We start from the raw sequence: 12,466 nt of genomic DNA, 5'->3' as shown, positions 1-12,466 counted from the left end.
TGAGGCAGGAGAATCGCTTCAACACGGCAGGCAGAGGTTGCAGTGAGCCAAGATTGCGCCACTGCACTCCATCCCAGGCAACAGAGTGAGACTCCATCTAAAAAAAACAAAAAAAAAGTCGGATGCGGTGGCTCATGCCTGGAACCCAGCACTTTGGGATGCCAACGTGTGCAGATCACCTGAGGTCGGGAGTTCGAGACCAGCCTGTCCAACACAGAGAAAGCCCATCTCTACTAAAAATACAAAATTAGCTGGGCATGGTGGTGCATGCCTGTAATTCCAGCTACTTGGGAGGCTGAGGCAGGAGAATCGCTTGAACCTGGGAGGCAGAGGTTGTGGTGAGCCAAGATCACGCCATTGCAGTCCAGCTTAGGCAACAAGAGCAAAACTCCTTCTCAAAAAAAAAAAAAAAAAAAAGGTGGTGGCCAGCACTTTGGGAGGCCGATGCAGGTGGATTACTTGAGGCTAGGTGTTTGAGACCAGCCTGATCAACATAAGGAAACCCCATGTCTACTAAAAATATAAAAATTAGCCGGGTGTATTGTTGACGCACACCTGTAAACCCAGCTACCTAGAAAGCTGAGACATGAGAACTGCTTGAACGTGGGAGGCAGAGGTTGCAGTGACCCAAGAACGCGACAGGGCACTCCAGCCTGGGCGACAGATGGATACTCTGTCTCAAAAAAAAAAAAAAAAAAAAAAAAAGGGTATTGCTATACATTATGGATGAAATTTTGTGTGAGGCTAAAATCTACTCTGATCTTACCTAACAAAGATTAAAATTAAAATCAAGCCTCAAAATAATCAAATGTTGGTCGGGTGCAGTGGCTCACGCCTGTAATCCCAGGACTTTGGGAGGCCGAGGCGGGCGGATCACGAGGTCAGGAGATCGAGACCATCCTGGTTAACACGGTGAAACCCTGTCTCTACTAAAAATACAAAAAATTAGCCAGGCGTGGTGGCAGGCGCCTGTAGTCCCACCTACTTGGGAGGCTGAGACAGGAGAATGGCATGAACCTGGGAGGTGGAGTTTGCAGTGAGCCGAGATCGCGCCACTGCACTCCAGCCTGGACGACAGAGAGACTCCATCTCAAAAAAAAAAAAAACAAAAAATCAAAAATCAAATGTTTAAATGTATTAAAGAACAATACTCAAAAATATCTATAGGAATACAATACTATCTAGCATTTGAAAAGGTAAAATTTACAATGTTTGGCATTCATTTCAAAATTACCAGTCAGCCAAATGAGATTGGATATACCTGATCACAGCTGTGAATAGCCACTGCTCTCCAGCCTGGGCAACATAGCCAGACCCTGACTCTCCAAAAACAAATTGTTTATATACATATAACTACCGGCCGGGCGCGGTGGCTCAAGCCTGTAATCCCAGCACTTTGGGAGGCCGAGACAGGCGGATCACGAGGTCAGGAGATCGAGACCATCCTGGCTAACACGGTGAAACCCCGTCTCTACTAAAAAGTACAAAAAACTAGCCAGGCGAGGTGGCGGGCGCCTGTAGTCCCAGCTACTCCGGAGGCTGAGGCAGGAGAATGGCGTAAACCCGGGAGGAGGAGCTTGCGGTGAGCAGAGATCTGGCCACTGCACTCCAGCCTGGGTGACAGAGCCAGACTCCGTCTCAAAAAAAAGAAAAAAAAAAAACTACCACTGCCCTTTTTTTTTTTTTTTCTTGGACGGAGTTTTGCTCTTGTTGCCCAGGCTGGAGTGCAATGGCACGATCTTAGCTCTGCAACCTCTGCCTCCTGAGGTCAAGCAATTCTCCTGCCTCGGCCTCCCGAGTAGCTGGGATTACAGGCATGCGCCACCACGCCCGGCTAATTTTGTATTTTTAGTAGAGACAGGGATTCTCCATGTTGGTCGGGATGGTCTCAAACACCCGACCTCAGGTGATCCACCTGCCTCGGCCTCCCAAAGTGCTGGGATTACAGGTGTGAGCCACTGTGCCCAGCCTACCCCGTCCTTTTTATAGTTTTATTTTTTATTTTTATTTTTTGAGATGGAGTCTTGTTGTGTCGCCCAGGCTGGAGTGCAGTTGCACAATCTCAGCTCACTGCAACCTCCTCCTCCCAGGTTTGAGAGATTCTGCTGCCTTAGTCTCCTGAGTAGCTGGGATTACAAGTGTACGCCACCACACCTGACTAATTTTTGCATTTTTAGTAGAGACAGGGTTTCGCCATGTTGGCCAGGCTGGTCTCAAACTCCTGACCTCAAGTGATCCGTTTGCCTCAGCCTCCCAAAGTGCTGGGATTACAGGTGTGAGCCACTGCACCTGGCCTTTTATTTTTATTTATGTATTTCTTTTCTTTTTTTTTTTTTGAGACGGAGTCTCGCTCTGTCGCCCAGGCTGGAGTGCAGTGGCAGGATCTCGGCTCATTGCAAGCTCCGCCTGGTGGGTTCACGCCATTCTCCTGCCTCAGCCTCCCGAGTAGCTGGAACTACAGGCACCCGCCACCTCGCCCGGCTAGTTTTTTGTATTTTTTTAGTAGAGACGGGGTTTCACCAGGTTAGCCAGGATGGTCTCGATCTCCTGACCTCGTGATCCGCCCATCTTGGCCTCCCAAAGTGCTGGGATTACAGGCTTGAGCCACTGCACCCGGCCTATTTTCTTTGTTTCAGTTGCACAGTTGCAGTTTCACTCTTGTTGCTCAGGCTGGAGTGCAGTGGCGTGATCTTGGCTCACTACAATCTCTGCCTTCCAGGTTCAAGCAATTCTCCTGCCTCAGCCTCACAAGTAACTGGCATTACAGGCACGTATCACCATGCCTGGCTAATTTTTGTATTTTTAGTAGAGACAGGGTTTCATCATGTTGGCATGACCGGTCTCAAACTCCTGACCCAAAGTGATCCACCCACCTCGGCCTCCCAACGTGCTGGGATTACAGGCGTGGGCCACCGTGCTCGGCCTTATTTATGTATTTATTTATTTTTGAGATGGAGTCTTACTCTGTCACCCAGGCTGGAGTGTAGTGGCACAATCTCGGCTCACTGCAACCTCCGCCTCCCGGGTTCAAGTTATTCTCCTGCCTCAACCTCCTGAGTACCTGGGATTACAGGCACCTGCCCCACACCCAGCTAATTTTTGTATTTTTAGTAGAGATGGGGCTTCACCATCTTGGCCAGGCTGGTCTTGAACTCCTGACCTCGTGATCCACCCTGCTTGGCTTCCCAAAGTGTTAGGATTACAGGCATGAGCTGCAAGGCCCGGCCTACTTATTTATTTATATTTATATGTTTTTTGAGATGGAGTTTCGCTGTTTTTACTCAGGCTAGAGTGCAATGGCGCATTCTCGGCTCACCGCAACCTCTGCCTCCTGGGTTCAAGCGATTCTCCTGCCTCAGCCTCCCAAGTAGCTGGGATTACAGGCATGTACCACCATGCCCTGCTAATTTTGTATTTTTAGGTGGAGATGGGGTTACTCCATGTTGGTCAGGCTGGTCTCGAACTCCTGACCTCAGGTGATCTGCCTGCCTCGGCCTCCCAAAGTGCTGGGATTACAGGCGCGAGCCACTGCACCTGGCATGGGCCTATTTATTATTTCATTTTATTTTATTTTTGAGATGGAATCTAGCTCTGTTGCCCAGGCTGGAGTGCAGTGGCATGATCTCAGCTCACTGCAAGCTCCGCCTCCTGGGTTTGTGCCATTCTCCTGCCTCAGCCTCCCGAGTAGCTGGGACTACAGGTGCCCACCACTACACCTGGCTAATTTTTTGTATTTTTAGTAGAGGAGGGGTTTCACTGTGTTAGCCAGGATGGTCTTGATCTCCTGAACTCATGATCTGCCCACCTTGGCTTCCCAAAGTGCTGGGATTACAGGCGTGAGAAACTGTGCCCAGCCGCTTCAGCCTATTTATTTTTTTTATTTTGAGACAGAGTCTTGCTCTGTCCTTAGGCTAGAGTGCAGTGGCGTGATCTCAGCCCACTGCAACCTCTGTCTCCTGGGTTCAAGCGTTTCTTCTGCCTCAACCTCCCAAGTAGCTGGGACTACAGGCACACGCCACCACAGCCAGCTAATTTTTGACGGTGTATCATCATGTTGGCCAGGATGGTCTTGATCTCCTGACCTCATGATCCGCCTGTCTAGGCCTCCCAAAGTGCTGGGAGTAGAGGCGGGAGCCACCATGCCCAGCCTATTTTTTTTTTTTTTTTTTTGAGACAGAGTTTGCTCTGTTGCCCAGGCTGGAGTGCAGTGGCAAGATTTCAGCTCCCTGCAATCTCTGCCTCCTGGGTTCAAGCAATTCACCTGCCTCAGTCTCCCGAGTAGCTGGCACTACAGGAGCGTGCCATCACGCCCAGCTTTTGTTTTGTTTTGTTTTCTTTTTGAGACAGAGTTTCGCTCTTGTTGTCCAGGCTGGAGTTCAATGGTATGGTCTTGGCTCACCGCAACCTCCGCCTCCCAGATTCAAGTGATTCTTCTGCCTCAGCTTCCCGGGTAGCTGGGATTACAGGCATGCGCTACCACACCCAGCTAATTTGGTAATTTTAGTAGAGATGGGGTTTCACCATGTTGGTCAGGCTGGTCTCTAACTCCCGACCTCAGGTGATCTGCCCATGTCCGTCTCCCAAAGTGCTGAGATTACAGGTGTGAGCCACTGTGCCCGGCTCTTTCTTTTCTTTTATTTTTTTCTTTTTGACAGTCCTACTCTGTCACCCAGGCTGGAGTGTAGTGACACAATCTCGGCTCACTACAACCTCTGGGGAGGCCCGATTTCTACAAAAAGTATAAAAAATTGGCCGGGCAAGGTGGCTCATGCCTGTAATCCCAGCACTTTGAGAGACCGAGGCAGGCGGATAACCTGAGGTCGGGAGTGGGAGACCAGCCTGACCAACATGTAGAAATCCTGTCTCTACTAAAAAAAAACAAATACAAAATTAGCCAGGCGTGGTGGCAGGCCCCTATAATCCCAGCTACTCAGGAGGCTGAGGCAGGAGAATCACCTGAACCCAGGAGGCGGAGGTTGCAGTGAGCCAAGATCACACCATTGCCCTCCAGCCTGGGCAACAAGAGCAAAGCTCTGTCTCAAAAAAAAAACAAAAACAAAAAAAACAAAAAACCTGAGTGTGGTGGTCCATGTCTGTACTCCCAGCTACTCAGAATAAGGTTGGAGGATCACTTGAACCTGGGAGTTGGAGGGTGCAGAGAGCTGTATTCATATCACTGCACTCCATCCTGGGTGACCTATCTTGAAAAAATATACATGTGTGTCTGTGTGTGTCTGTCCAGATATATAAGGACACATATATAATGTCTTTGTTTGCCTCTTGTAACCTGATTTGAATCTATTTTCACTTACAATAATATAGCCACTCCAGCTCTCTTTTGGTTATTATTTGCATGGAATATAGTTTTCCACCCTTTTCTTATGTAAAGCTAAAAAGAGGAAGCTGAGGCAAAATCAATATAAGTAGAGAGTTTAGTTGGGCCAAGCTTGAGGATTGCTATCCAAGAACACAGATTAATATTCTGCCCAAGAGCATATTACTATGTTGTCCTTAATATTATACACTGGGCCAGGCGCAGTGGCTCACACCTGTAATCCCAGCACATTGGGAGGCCGAGGCGAGCAGATCACGAGGTCAGGAGTTCGAGACCAGCCTGGCCTACATGGTGAAACCCCTGTCTCTACTAAAAAAAAATACAAAAAATTAGCCAGGCCTAGTGGTGGGCACCTATAATCTCAGCTACTTGGAAAGCTGAGGCAGGAGAATCGCTTGAACCCAAGAGGCAGAGGTTGCAGTGAGCCAAGATCTTGCCACTGCACTCCATCCCGGGTGACACAGTGAGACTCTGTCTCAAAAAAAAACCAAATAATAATAATAATAATAATAATAACACACTGATGGCCAGGTGCAGTGGCTCATGCCTGTAATCCCAGCACTTTGGGAGGCTGAGGTGGGTGGGTCACATGAGGTCAGGAGTTCGAGACCAGCCTGGCCAACATGATGAAATCCCGTCTCTACTAAAAATAGAAAAATTAGCCGGGCGTGGTCGTGGGCACCTGTAATCCCAGCTACTTGGAAGGCTTAGTTAGGATAATTTCTTGAACCCAGGAGGTGGAGGTTGCAGTGAGTTGAGATCATGCCACTGCACTCCAGCCTGGGCAATAGAGTCTCAAAAAAATATATATACACATACACACACACACACACACACACACACACACACACGCTGATTAGCAGCAAGTACAGGTGGATTTTTTTTGTTTTTTGAGACACAGTCTCGCCCTGTCACCAAGGCTGGAGTGCAATGGCGTGATCTCGGCTCACTGCAACTTCCACCTCCCGGATTCAAGTGATTCTCCTGCCTCAGCCTCTCGAGTATCTGGGATTACAGAAGCCTGCCACCATGCCTGGCTAATTTTTGTATTTTCAGTAGAGATGGGGTTTCACCTTGTTGGCCAAGCTAGTGTCGAACTCCAGACCTCAGGTAATCCGCCCACCTCAGCCTCCCAAAGTGCTGGGATTACAGGCGTGAGCCACCACACGTGGCCGAGATGGAGTCTTGCTGTGTCACCAGGCTGGAGTGCAGTGGTGTGATCTTGGCTCACTGTAACCTCCACCTCCTGGGTTCAAGTGATTCTCATGCCTCAGCCTGCTGAGTAGCTGGGATTACAGGCACGAACCACTACACCCAGCTAATTTTGTATTTTTAGTCGAGATGGGGTTTCACCATGTTGGCCAGGATGGTCTCGATCTCCTGACCTTGTGATCTACCCCCTTCAGCCTCCCAAAGTGTGGGGATTACAGGTGTGAGACACGGTGCCCAGCCGTTCTTTTTTGTTGTTGTTGTTGTTTTGTTTCATTTTGTTTTGTTTGAGACTGAGTCTCACTCTGTCGCCCAGGCTGGAGTGTGGTGGCACAATCTCATCTCACTGCAAACTCCGCCTCCCGGGTTTAAGCAATTCTCTGCCTCAGCCTCCTGAGTAGTTGGGATTACAGGTGCCTGCCATCATACCTGGCTAATTTTTGTACTTTTAGTAGATATTGGGTTTCACCATCTTGGCAAGGCTGGTCTTGAATTCCTGACCTCGTCATCCACCCGCCTCAGCCTCCCAAAGTGCTGGGATTACAGGCGTTAGCTACTGAGCCCAGCCCAGCCTTTTTTTTTTTTTTTTTTTTTGAGATGAAGTTTCATTCTTGTTGCCCAGGCTGGAGTGCAATGGTGAGAACTCAGCTCACCGTGTCCTCTGCCTCCCAGCTTCAAGTGATTCTTCTGCCTCAGCCTCTGGAATAGCTGGGATTATAGGCATGTGCCACCACACCCAGCTAATTTTGTATTTTTAGTAGAGATGGGGTTTCTCCATTTTGGTTAGACTGGTCTCGAACTCCCGACGTCAGGTGATCAGCCTGCCTCGGCCTCCTAAAGTGCTGGGATTATAGGCATGAGCCACCATGCTAGCTGTACAGGTGGAGTTTTAAAGGAAAGAAGAAGCAATTCCTGAATTGTTACCAATAACTTATATTAAAATAACATAAGCCATTGATTGCTTATACATTGTTTCTCTTTTCTTTTTTTTTTTTTAATTGAGTCAGGGTGTTACTATGTTCCCCACGCTGGTCTCCTGGACTCAAGCAATCCTCCTGTCTCAGTCTCCCAAAGTGCTGGGATTACAAGTATGAGCCACCCTGCCCAGACCCCATTGTTTCTTTGTATCACAAATTCCAGGAACATGAAGATAATGGGTGAGGCAGTCAAGAACAAAATGACTTTTTTTTCAAGACAAGGTGTTGCTTCTGTCACCTAGGCTAGAGTGCAGTGGTGTAATCATAGCTCACTGCAGCCTCAAACTCCTGGGCTCAAGCACTCCTCTTGGGACTAGCACTAGGACTACAGGCTCAGGCTACAGCAAAAATATTTTTCTTTACTTTTTTTGTAAAGACAGGATCTCACTATGTCGTTCAGGCTGGTCTCAAACTCCTGGCCTCAAGTGATCCTCCTGCCTCTGCCTCCCAAAGCTCTGGAATTACAGGCATGAGTCACTGTGCCCAACCCAAAATAACCTTAAGCAACTGCTCCCAAGCATGGGCTTGAGGGAGGGAACATGACTGAAGTTTCATACTGGAAGTCTCTCTGTGCCTGCACACCACACATAACCCAGATTGCTCTGAACTATTTTTTTCTTACGATTTCTTTTTTCTTTTTTCTTTTTTTTTGAGATGGAATCTCACTCTGTTCCCCAGGCTGGAGTGCAGTGGCGTGATCTCGGCTCACTGCAACCTCCACCTCCTGGGTTCAAGCAATTCTCCTGCCTCAGCCTCCAAGTAGCTGGGATCACAGGCACCCACTACCATGCCCGGCTAATTTTTTGTATTTTTAGTAGAGTTAGGGTTTCACTATGTTGTCCAGGCTGGTCTCAAACTCCTGACCTCAGGTGATCTGCCCGCCTCGGCCTCCCAAAGTGCTGGGATTACAGACGTGAGCCACTGGGCCCAGCCATTTCTTACAATTTCTTTGTGTTCATTTGTTCATTTATTTATTTATTTATTGTCTTTTTTTTTTTTTTTTTTTTTTGGTGGAGAACGGGGTCTCGCTATATTGCCCAGGCAGGTCTCGAACTCCTGGGTTCAAGCTAGTCTCCTGCCTCTGCTTCCCTAAGAGCTGGGATTACAGGTGTGAGCCACCACGCCTGGCCATTTATTTATTCATTCATTCATTCATTCATTGAGACAAGGTCTGGCTCTGTTGCCCAGGCTGGAGTGCAGTGGCCTATCTTAGCCATCCTCCCACCTCAGCCTCCCAAATAGCTGGGACTACAAGCATAGGCCACCCCACCTGGCTAATTTTTGTATTTTTTGTAGAGACTGGGTTTCATGGTGTTGCCAAGGCTGGTCTTGAAATCCTGAGCTCAAGCAATCTGCCCACCTCAACTTTCCAAAGTGTCCTTATATTTAAAGTAAGTCTCTTGGGGGCAGCATATAGCTGGATCTTGTCTCTTTTAATCTAGTCTTCCAATCTTGTCAAAAATAAAATCACAACAAACTTGATTTAAGGATTTTTTTTTTTTTTTTTTTTTTTTTTTTGAGAAGGAATTTTGCTCTTGTTGCCCAGATTGGAGTGGAATGGCACGATCTCGGCTCACTGCAACCTCTGCCTCCCAGGCTCAAGCAATTCTCTTGCTGTAGCCTCCCAGGTAGCTGGGATTACAGGCACCTGCCACCACACCTGGCTAATTTTTGTATTTTTAGTAGAATCAGGGTTTCACCATCTTGGCCAGGCTGGTCTCAAACTCCTGACCTCAGGTGACCCACCTGCCTTGACCTCCCAAAGTGCTTGGATTACGGGTGTGAGTCACTGTGCCCAGCAAGGATCTCTTTTTTTGTTGTTGTTGAGATATAATCTCTGTCGCTCAGGCTGGAATGCAGTGGAGTGGCTCACTGAAGCCTCGAACTCCTGGGCTCAGGTGACTCTCCCATCTCAGCTTTCTGAGTAGCTGAGACTACAGGTGCACACCACTGCACCCAGCTAGTTTAAAGATCTTAACTGGCTTTTATTTATGATTCCACAATCAGGCAACACTTCATTCTATAAAATAGAATGAGGCTAGGTGTGGTGGCTCACGCCTGTAATCTCAACACTTTGGGAGGCCAAGGCAGGTGGATCTCTTGAGGCCAGGAGTTCAAGACCAGCCTGGCCAACATGGTGAAACCCCAACTCTACTAAAAAATGCAAAAATTGGCCGGGTGTGGTGGCTCACGCCTGTAATCCCAACACTTTGGGAGGCCGAGGCGGGCGGATCACAAGGTCAGGAGATCAAGATCATCCTGGCTAACACGGTGAAACCCCATCTCTACTAAAAATACAAAAAATTAGCCGGGCATGGTGGCAGGCACCTGTAAGCTGGGCGTGAACCGGGGAGGCAGAGCTTGCAGTGAGCCGAGATCGCGCCACTGCACTCCAGCCTGGGCAACAGCGTGAGGCTCTGTCTCAAAAAAATAAAAATAAAATAAAATAGACTGAGTGTTCTGATGAACTGAGCAGAACAGTTTGGCTGTGTAGGCAGAAAAGGGTTGAGGAAAGCAGAAACAGTGAACAAAAGTGGATTGGTTCTTTCAAAAGTATGTTCTTTGTAGAGGTTAAAGTAGAGGGAATTTCTGTACCGCATTGTCTAAAATTGACTTGTTTGGAGATTTGGCTACTATCTCTCTCTCTCTCCTGATTTCTTTTCTTTTTCTTTTCTTTTCTTTTTTTTTTTTTTTTGAGACAGAGTTGCTCAGGCTGAAGTGCAGTGGCCGGATCTCAGCTCACTGCAAGCTCCGCCTCCCGGGTTCACACCATTCTCCCGCCTCAGCCTCCCGAGTAGCTGGGACTACAGGCACCTGCCACCTCGCCAAGCTAGTTTTTTGTATTTTTTTTTTTAGTAGAGATGGGGTTTCACCATGTTAGCCAGGATGGTCTCGATCTCCTGACCTCATGATCCGCCCACCTCGGCCTCCCAAAGTGCTGGGATTATAGGCTTGAGCCACCGCACCCGGCCTTCTTTTTCTTTCTCTCTTTTTTTTGAGATAGAGTTTTGCTCTTGTTGCCCGGGCTGGAGTGCAATGGCATGATCTCACTTACTGCAACCTCTGTCTCTTGGGTTCAAGTGATTCTCCTGCCTCAGCCTCCCAAGTAGCTGGGATTACAGGTATGTGCCACCACGCAGGGCTAATTTTGTATTTGTAGTAGAGACGGGGTTTCTTCATGTTGGTAAGCCTGGTCTTGAACTTCTGACCTCTAGTGATCCTCCTGCCTTGGCCTCACAAAGTGCTGGGATTACAGGCGTGAGCCACTGTACCTGGCCTCTCTAAATAATTTAGTTTCAGCTTCGTGGAATGGCACTTCAGCACAAGTAACTCAATTTTGGTTTGGTCTTTTGGGCCTAGTACAGGAGTTCTACCCAAACCAATTGCCTGCTGTGAATATGATTTAATACTCAGGTAATGCACCTGGCCTATTGTTTATAGGCAAATAGTAGCCAGGTGCTGTGGCTCACACCTGTAATCCCAAAACTTTGGGAGGCCAAGGCAAGCAGGTCACTTGAGATCAGGAGTTAGAGAACAGCCTGGGCAACATGGCAAAACCCCATCTCCACAAAAAACGCAAAAAAAAAAAAAAAAAAAAAGAAAAATTAACTGGGTGTGGTTGCACACACCTGTAGTCCCAGCTACTCAGGAGGTGGAGGCAGGAGGATCGCTTGAGCCCAGAAGGTCAAGGCTATAGTGACATGTGATCTCAGCATTGCACTCAAGCCCGGGTGACAGAGTGAGACCCTGTCTCAATAAAAAGCAAACAAGGCCGGGCATGGTGGCTCAAGCCTGTAATCCCAGCACTTTGGGAGGCCGAGACAGGCGGATCACAAGGTCAGGAGATCGAGACCATCCTGGCTAACACGGTAAAACCCCGTCTCTACTAAAAAAAATACAAAAAGCTAGCCGGGCGAGGTGGCAGGCGCCTGTAGTCCCAGCTACTCGGGAGGCTGAGGCAGGAGAATGGTGTAAACCCAGGAGGCGGAGCTTGCAGTGAGCTGAGATCCGGCCACTGCACTCCAGCCCGGGCGACAGAGCGAGACTCCGTCTCAAAAAAACAAAAACAAAAACAAAGCAAGCAAACAAAAAGAAATAGTTTAAAGTTTTCTCAGTTTTAATTTCTAATATCATAAACACACATAAGATACAACTCATAATTAAAGTCTCTCTTAGGCCAAGCGAGGTGGCTCACAACTGTAATCCAAGCACTTTGGGAGGCCCAATCAGGAGGATCACTTGCACCCAGAAGTTTAAGACGAGCCTTGGCAACAGAGGGAAACCTCATCCCTACCACACACACACACACAAAAAAAAAAAAGTTGGGCATGGTGGTACACACCATTAGTCAGGATTGCTTGAGCTGGAGAGTTTGAGCCTGCAGTTAGCCATGATTATACTACTGTGCTCTAGCCTGGGCAACAGAGCAAGACCCTATCTCAAAATAACTAACTAAATAAAAAGTCTCAGCTGGGCATGGTGGCCCACGCCTGTAATCCCAGCACTTTGGGAGGCCAAGGCAGGTGGATCACTTGAGGTCGGGAGTTCAAGACCAGCCTCGCCAACATAGAGAAACCCTGTCTCTACTAAAAATACAAAAAATTAGCCAGGCGTGGTGGTGGGCGCCTGTAGTCCTGGCTACTCAGGAGGCTGAGGTAGGAGAATGACGTGAATCTGGGAGGCGGGCTGGGCGCGGTGGCTCACGCCTGTAATCCCAGCACTTTGGGAGGCCGAGGCAGGTGGATCACAAGGTCAGGAGATCGAGACCATGGTGAAACCCCGTCTCTACTAAAAAAATAGAAAAAAATTAGCCGGGCGCAGTGGCGGGCGCCTGTAGTCCCAGCTACTCGGGAGGCTGAGGTAGGAGAATGGCGTGAACCTGGGAGGCGGAGCTTGCAGTGAGCTGAGATTGTGCCACTGCACTCCAGCCTGGGCTACAGAGCGA

This window comes from Chlorocebus sabaeus, chromosome 22 (assembly GCF_047675955.1).
Source record: "Chlorocebus sabaeus isolate Y175 chromosome 22, mChlSab1.0.hap1, whole genome shotgun sequence".
Lineage (NCBI taxonomy): Eukaryota > Metazoa > Chordata > Mammalia > Primates > Cercopithecidae > Chlorocebus > Chlorocebus sabaeus.
This window is presented reverse-complemented; position numbering follows the sequence as displayed.